Source organism: Etheostoma spectabile, chromosome 8 (genome assembly GCF_008692095.1).
Source record: "Etheostoma spectabile isolate EspeVRDwgs_2016 chromosome 8, UIUC_Espe_1.0, whole genome shotgun sequence".
In the NCBI taxonomy this organism is placed as follows: Eukaryota; Metazoa; Chordata; class Actinopteri; order Perciformes; family Percidae; genus Etheostoma; species Etheostoma spectabile.
The window spans coordinates 25,731,503-25,737,674 of NC_045740.1; the positions used below are offsets into that span (position 1 = coordinate 25,731,503).

At 39.5% G+C, this 6,172-nt stretch overlaps 1 protein-coding gene across 2 annotated transcripts in view; it reads left to right on the top strand.

Moving 5' to 3' along the window:
- Positions 1-6,172, top strand: part of kiaa1549la (KIAA1549-like a) — a 233,270-nt gene that overhangs the window by 186,405 nt on the left and 40,693 nt on the right. The gene's annotated exons all lie outside the window — the stretch shown is intronic.

Genomic DNA, 6,172 nt, shown 5'->3' on the forward strand with positions numbered 1-6,172 from the left:
TCACTTGTTACAACCGAGGTATGCAGCAAAGCAAACCTGAGCATTGTTTCGGACCATGTCCATCCCTTTGTGGCCACCATGTACCCATCCTCTGATGGCTACTTCCAGCAGGATAATGCACCATGACACAAAGCTCGAATCATTTCAAATTGGTTTCTTGAACATGACAATGAGTTCACTGTACTAAAATGGCCCCCACAGTCACCAGCTCTCAACCCAATAGAGCATCTTTGGGATGTGGTGGAACGGGAGCTTCGTGCCCTGGATGTGCATCCCACAAATCTCCATCAACTGCAAGATGCTATCCTATCAATATGGGCCAACATTTCTAAAGAATGCTTTCAGCACCTTGTTGAATCAATGCCACGTAGAATTAAGGCAGTTCTGAAGGCTAAAGGGGGTCAAACACAGTATCAGTATGGTGTTCCTAATAATCCTTTAGCGCTTTTCTAGTCTTAACTACTCAAAGCGCTTTTACATAGTACAGGAACACACATTCATTAACTGTGACCGAGGCTGCCGTACAAAGTGCCACCTGCCACCTGAGATACACACTCACACACATTTGCACTCCGATGGCGCAGCATCAAGGGCAACTCGGGGTTCAGTGTCTTGCCCAAGGACACTTCGACATGGGACTGCAGAGCCAGGTATTGAACTACCAACCTTCCAATTGGCAGGCAACCGCTCTACCACTGGGCCACAGCCAACCTGAAAATAAAAAATAAATTTGATCACAAAAAACAGTAAAGTGACAGATTGCTAACAGTTATGTGTTGTATATTTTTATGTAAATCATTTTGTGAATTAATCTGTGAAAAGTGCTCTATGAATAAACTTATTTACTTTTTTTACTTTCCTGCAGAAAGTTAGATAAAAAGACTGATACCATTCTCATGTCCAGATCCTTTGGTGGTAAAGCCAGGCAAGGGTTAGCTTGGCTTAGAATGAAGACTGAAATCGGGGGAAACGGCAAACTTCTGAAGTTCAAAAACATTAGTACCTCTAAAGCTTGGTAATTACAGTAACATGTTGCGCCTTGTTTGTTTAATCTGCACACAAACAGAAATGTCAAAATTAAAAATTGTGGATTTTTTGGGAGTTACTGTTGGAATTATTTTTTGGCAACTGACTTTTCCTGACACAAATCTATCTGGCTCCTGACCGTCTATAATGACTAAATAGACATACAGTGCTATTTTAAATTACACCAGCATCTGCTATTTACCACCAGTATGTGAATAAGTTAAAACAAAATCAGGTGTATGGTAATGGCGTGCGTGCATGCAAGAAAGATAAGATTATTCAGGATCAATGTAGTTTGTGCATGGATAATAGCGGATGATGATAACAGACAACAGTTACATTTCATTTGTCAGTCACTGATGCTGCTAAAACAGCATTTATGGAAACTTGGTTGCACTCATGGTGTATATTGTGTATATTATGCTTAATAGACTTCAGGCTCTATTAGGGATATCTGGATCAGCTTTGAAATGGTTTTCATCTTACCTTACTGTTAGAAGTTTTAGTGTCTATATAAATCAGAACATGTCAGATACTGCAGGTTTATCGAGTGGTGTTCCTCAGGGTTCTGTCCTGGGACCAATTCTTTTCCTTCTGTATATATTCCCTCTAGGACAGATAAGCCAGTTTAAGGATGTCTCTTATCACTTGTATGCAGATAACATTCAGTTATACTGTTCCTTTAAGCCTACTGAGTTATTTAAACTGTCATCTTTGTTTTTTTTTTTTTTTAACTTATTTTCTAGTTTTTTTTGTCTGAGCATGATCAAGCAGTGCTAAATGGCACTTTTTAATGTTGAACTCAGCCAAGACGGAAACTTTATTATTGCTCCGGAGCAGAGCATCCCTCAGGTTAGAAACACATTGGTACTTAGGTTCGTCTGTTCAGCCCGTCTCAGGGCTTAGGTGTTGTTTTTGATGCGGCCATGTCTCTGGAGAAACCTCGAACAACTTATTAAAAACTGTTTTCTTCAATTAAGGAACATTTCAAAGATCAGAGCCTTGGTGTCAAAAGCGAGTTGGAGATGATTATCATGCTTTTATCTCGTCTCGCTTAGACTATTGTAACAGTCTTTTTATTTGCCTTATTAAGGGATCTTTGTCGTCTCCAGACTGTCCAAAATTCTGCTGCTAGGCTTTTAACCCACACGAGTAAAAGGGCACATATTACTCCAGTTCAGCTTCACTTCATTGGTTACCAGTGATATTTAGAATGCACTTCAAAATTTTGGTCCTAACTTTTAGAGCCCTGCAAGGACTCATACATCTCTGACCTGATACAGCTGCGTACATCCTCACGTAGTCTGAGATCAACAGGCCAGAGACTATTAGTTGCCCCCCTTACACATTTTAAAACTAGGGGGGACCGTTCATTTCAGGTGTTTGCACCTAGGTTGTGGAACGCTTTGCCTCCTTCCATGCGCTGCTTAGATTGTGTGGTAAATTTTAAAACTCAGTTGAAAACTCTACTTTTTAAAGAGGCTTTTAACTAGATTGTAGGGTGGTTAGGCAGGTCTTATGTGTACGTGTTATTCTTTTGTTTTTTGTGATGCATTGTATTTATGAGAGTTGTTAATGCTTCCTTTTGTTGTGAAGCACTTTGTGATCTTCATCTGAGAAAAGTGCTATACAAATAAATTTTACTTATTTACTTACTTTATTGTGTAGAGAAATTTAGCTTAAAGAGGTGACCGTGTAGAGAAGTGTTAAAAGAAAGAGGAAAAAGGATATAGCCACTTCTGACCAAGTAGTTATAGGAACGTAGTTATAGAAATAGTCCACTTCTAAACAGTTCTAACTACTCTCCCCCACTTTGTCATTTGCATTCGCACTGGCCAAGTGGCCATAGGAACTGGTCGGAAGGGTAAGGGAGTGACGCAAGCATGGAACCGATCTTAGCGTTAGCATTAAAATCAGAAAACAAATACACAAAAAAATTATGAACTAAGGCACTAGCTGGCTGTTGCGTCACTTTATGGCGCTTCTCAACTCCAAAAACTTTGAAGCAAATTGTCAATTCGAAAAAAACATTTTTTGCAATACTGCCTTTATTAAAAAAATATAAACTTTTCTAAACTTTTTTTGCCTAAAATGTTCTCAGAAATGAATTTAGTGATGAATAAATTAGTAAATTGTTAAAATTGTCCCCTCTTTTATCTGTCCGTACCGGAAACCCGACTCTAGAGCTTGCCTCGCTTTTTTGGTTCCTTTTTTTTTTTGGTGTATAAATTACATTTTTGCCCTCATGTGGAAAAGGGGACAGTAAAAAGACCCTGCCCTGAAGCAGGAGCTGAAAGAGTTACAGGAACTGTGGTCAGAGGAACTTAAAACTCCCCAAATTGGTCCAGTTGGAACACGAGAAAAAGTGTTCTAGTAATGTTATGTTGTAAGAACTGCAAAAATCCCTTTTCTCGGAAAGCGGCTATTGAAACAAAGGTCCTTCTATAGACCAAAGTGACCCTCAAATCAATAGTTATCATCACATCAATCCTTGGCCTTGGCGCTGCTGCTAAAGGTTACTGACACTGGCTTTTCTATAATCTGCAAGGTGTAAATTCATGTTCATGTTTTTGTCCTATACATAGTTACATAACAAACCATCCATCCATCTTCATTTTTTCATTGTTTATTTGGAGTTGGGTCACATGAGCTGCAGCTCCAGCAAGGGAGCAAGCAAGCTTTGACTGGGTGTTTCCCAGGCCAGTGTGGAGAAATAATCTCTCCACCCAGTCCTGGGTCCTCCCCGAGGCCTCTTCCCAGCTGGACATGACTGAAACACCTCCTTAGGGAGGCGTCCAGGGGGCATCCATACCAGATACCCGAACCACCTCAGCTGGCTCAACACAGTTCCTCACAAGTGACTGAGCTTTTCACCCTATCTCTACGGGAGACGCCAGCCAACCTTCTGAGAAAACCCATTTTGGCTGATTGTACCCATGATCTAATTCTTTCAGTTATGACCCAGCCTTGACCATAGGTGACTGTAGGAGCAAAAATTGATCAGTAGATCAATAGCTTTGGCTTCCGGCTCAACTGTGAGGTAAAGCTCAGATTTATTTACATGCAGTCATGTGTCATGTCTCTGCTCATTGTGATGTCACGCCACCTGTGCTGCCCATAAATGTTACAGTCATAGGTGGTAATAGGTGGTGCAGAAACAGCAACAAATAAAGCTGGCTTAGCTGCAGCCACTATGAATGGTGACAGTGTGGGTTTGGAGCTGAGTTAATGGCAAAATGTTGTAGCCCTACAATGATGCAGTCTGCCATATGATGTCAGTCAAGCAGTGAGTCACAGTGGACCCAGTACAACACTGTCCATCTGCTGCTTCCTGCAATACCAAACACACATTAATATATAGAGCCTCATATAATGTAAAAAAAACAGACAACACATCTTACAGCTGATGTTTTCTCATCAAGCCAAACAACATGAAGCTGCACGGAGTTGTTTTGTTTCTAAATACAATTAGTATTGTATTGTTCTAATCCAAATTTTGAGGGTTGCCATGTCAATAATTAAATCTTACATTAGTTACAGAATAAAACAAAGGTCATTATTTTGGATGCATATCAGGGCCAATGGAAGCATGGAAAAAAAAAAATATAACACCAGGAAGGAATCAGAAAATCGGCCTTTCAGAAATGTGCATGAAGAACCTGCAAGCAATCCTTTTAGGTTTTTACATAGTTGGGTTCTTGTTTGGTTGTTTACATTTATCATTTATTAGGTCAGGGGTGTGAAACACATGGCTCGTGGGCCCGAACCGGCCCGCCAAAGGGTCCAATCAGGCTCACTGGATGACTTTGTGAAGTATGAAAATTGCATAGAAGTAATTCATTCCAATTCCATATTAACCACTTTTTTTTCTCCGAATATTACCCCTCTCCCCAGGGTCTGTTACTTAATTTTTTTTCTTACAATGGTCTTAGAACTCGGAAGAAAGCTGAAGAAACTCTATGGCAGTTTCTGTGCTTTCTTGAGCAGTTTACTGGTTTGACCCTCTTAAGATCAAATTAGGGGTATGTGGCTCATGAACTAAAATGAGTTTGAAACCCCTGTACTAGGTAGTGTCAGTGACAGTGACAGTTTTTCTTCTAGTCCCAAAAAATACCTGAAATGCTTATTTTGTACCTTACTTTAAAAAAGTAACATGTTTTGTGTTTTTCATTTATTTGTAGACAGACTTTTTTTAAACTCAATTTGCAACAAAATGAAGCAATATACAGTACTCATAGACAAATTGTGTCCAAGGAAACAATTTGTCATTTCAATATAAGAAATCTGTCATTGTAATCAAGATAACGGTCCGTTACATTTGTTTGCCTGTCATTGGCATCTTATTCCCTTTGTGCATGCATCAGCATTATGTCAAAAATGTACAGTATGTACTTTTCATCCAGTTTTAAGTTAACAAGGAATAAAGGACTTTAGTCATAGGACGAGAGAGGAGAGAAACAAGTTCATCAGGATTTGTCCGCCGAACAGTGTCGGAGAAATACCAATTTTTAACATGAATCTGCTTTATTCAGTGTTTTTACTGGTGTTAATCGCAAATGTTTGTTTTGGAGAGGAGGAGATCTCTGCTTATAACGTGGTTCCTGGTAAAAACCTGAAGGAAACCTAACCACGGGGAGCTGATTGCAATGATGGCAATGGTGGTGAATACAACAACTCTCACACTACCTCATAACGTCACCAAACTCCCTCTTTTGTTATTGTTTGATTAAGAGACCCCTAGCTGGTGGGAAATTACTTATTGTGTGTTTAAAGACTGGATACATGGGTAAACTGTTACCCTGGCTCTGCCCACAAAAATGTGTTAAAAAACACTTTTTTGTGGGAATTAAATAAACATGATGTAAACTGTAAATACACTTTAGAGGTGTTGAAAAGTGGAGTTTTTGTTTGCTATACTAAGCTAATCATCTGCTGATTTCCCAAAATTCCCTGCACTTTCCTTGTGCAGAATAGGCCAAGTGGAGTACACAAAACTCTAGCAAGCTTAAAATCCAACCTTAAATGCACTTAAACAGAGGGTGAGCCACTCATACTAGGTCATAAAGCTTCTTGAAGACAAGGAAAGTCAAATTAAATCCATCTACATTGTGCTAGAAACTGATGTGATCAGCAAGCTTTTCCCCCT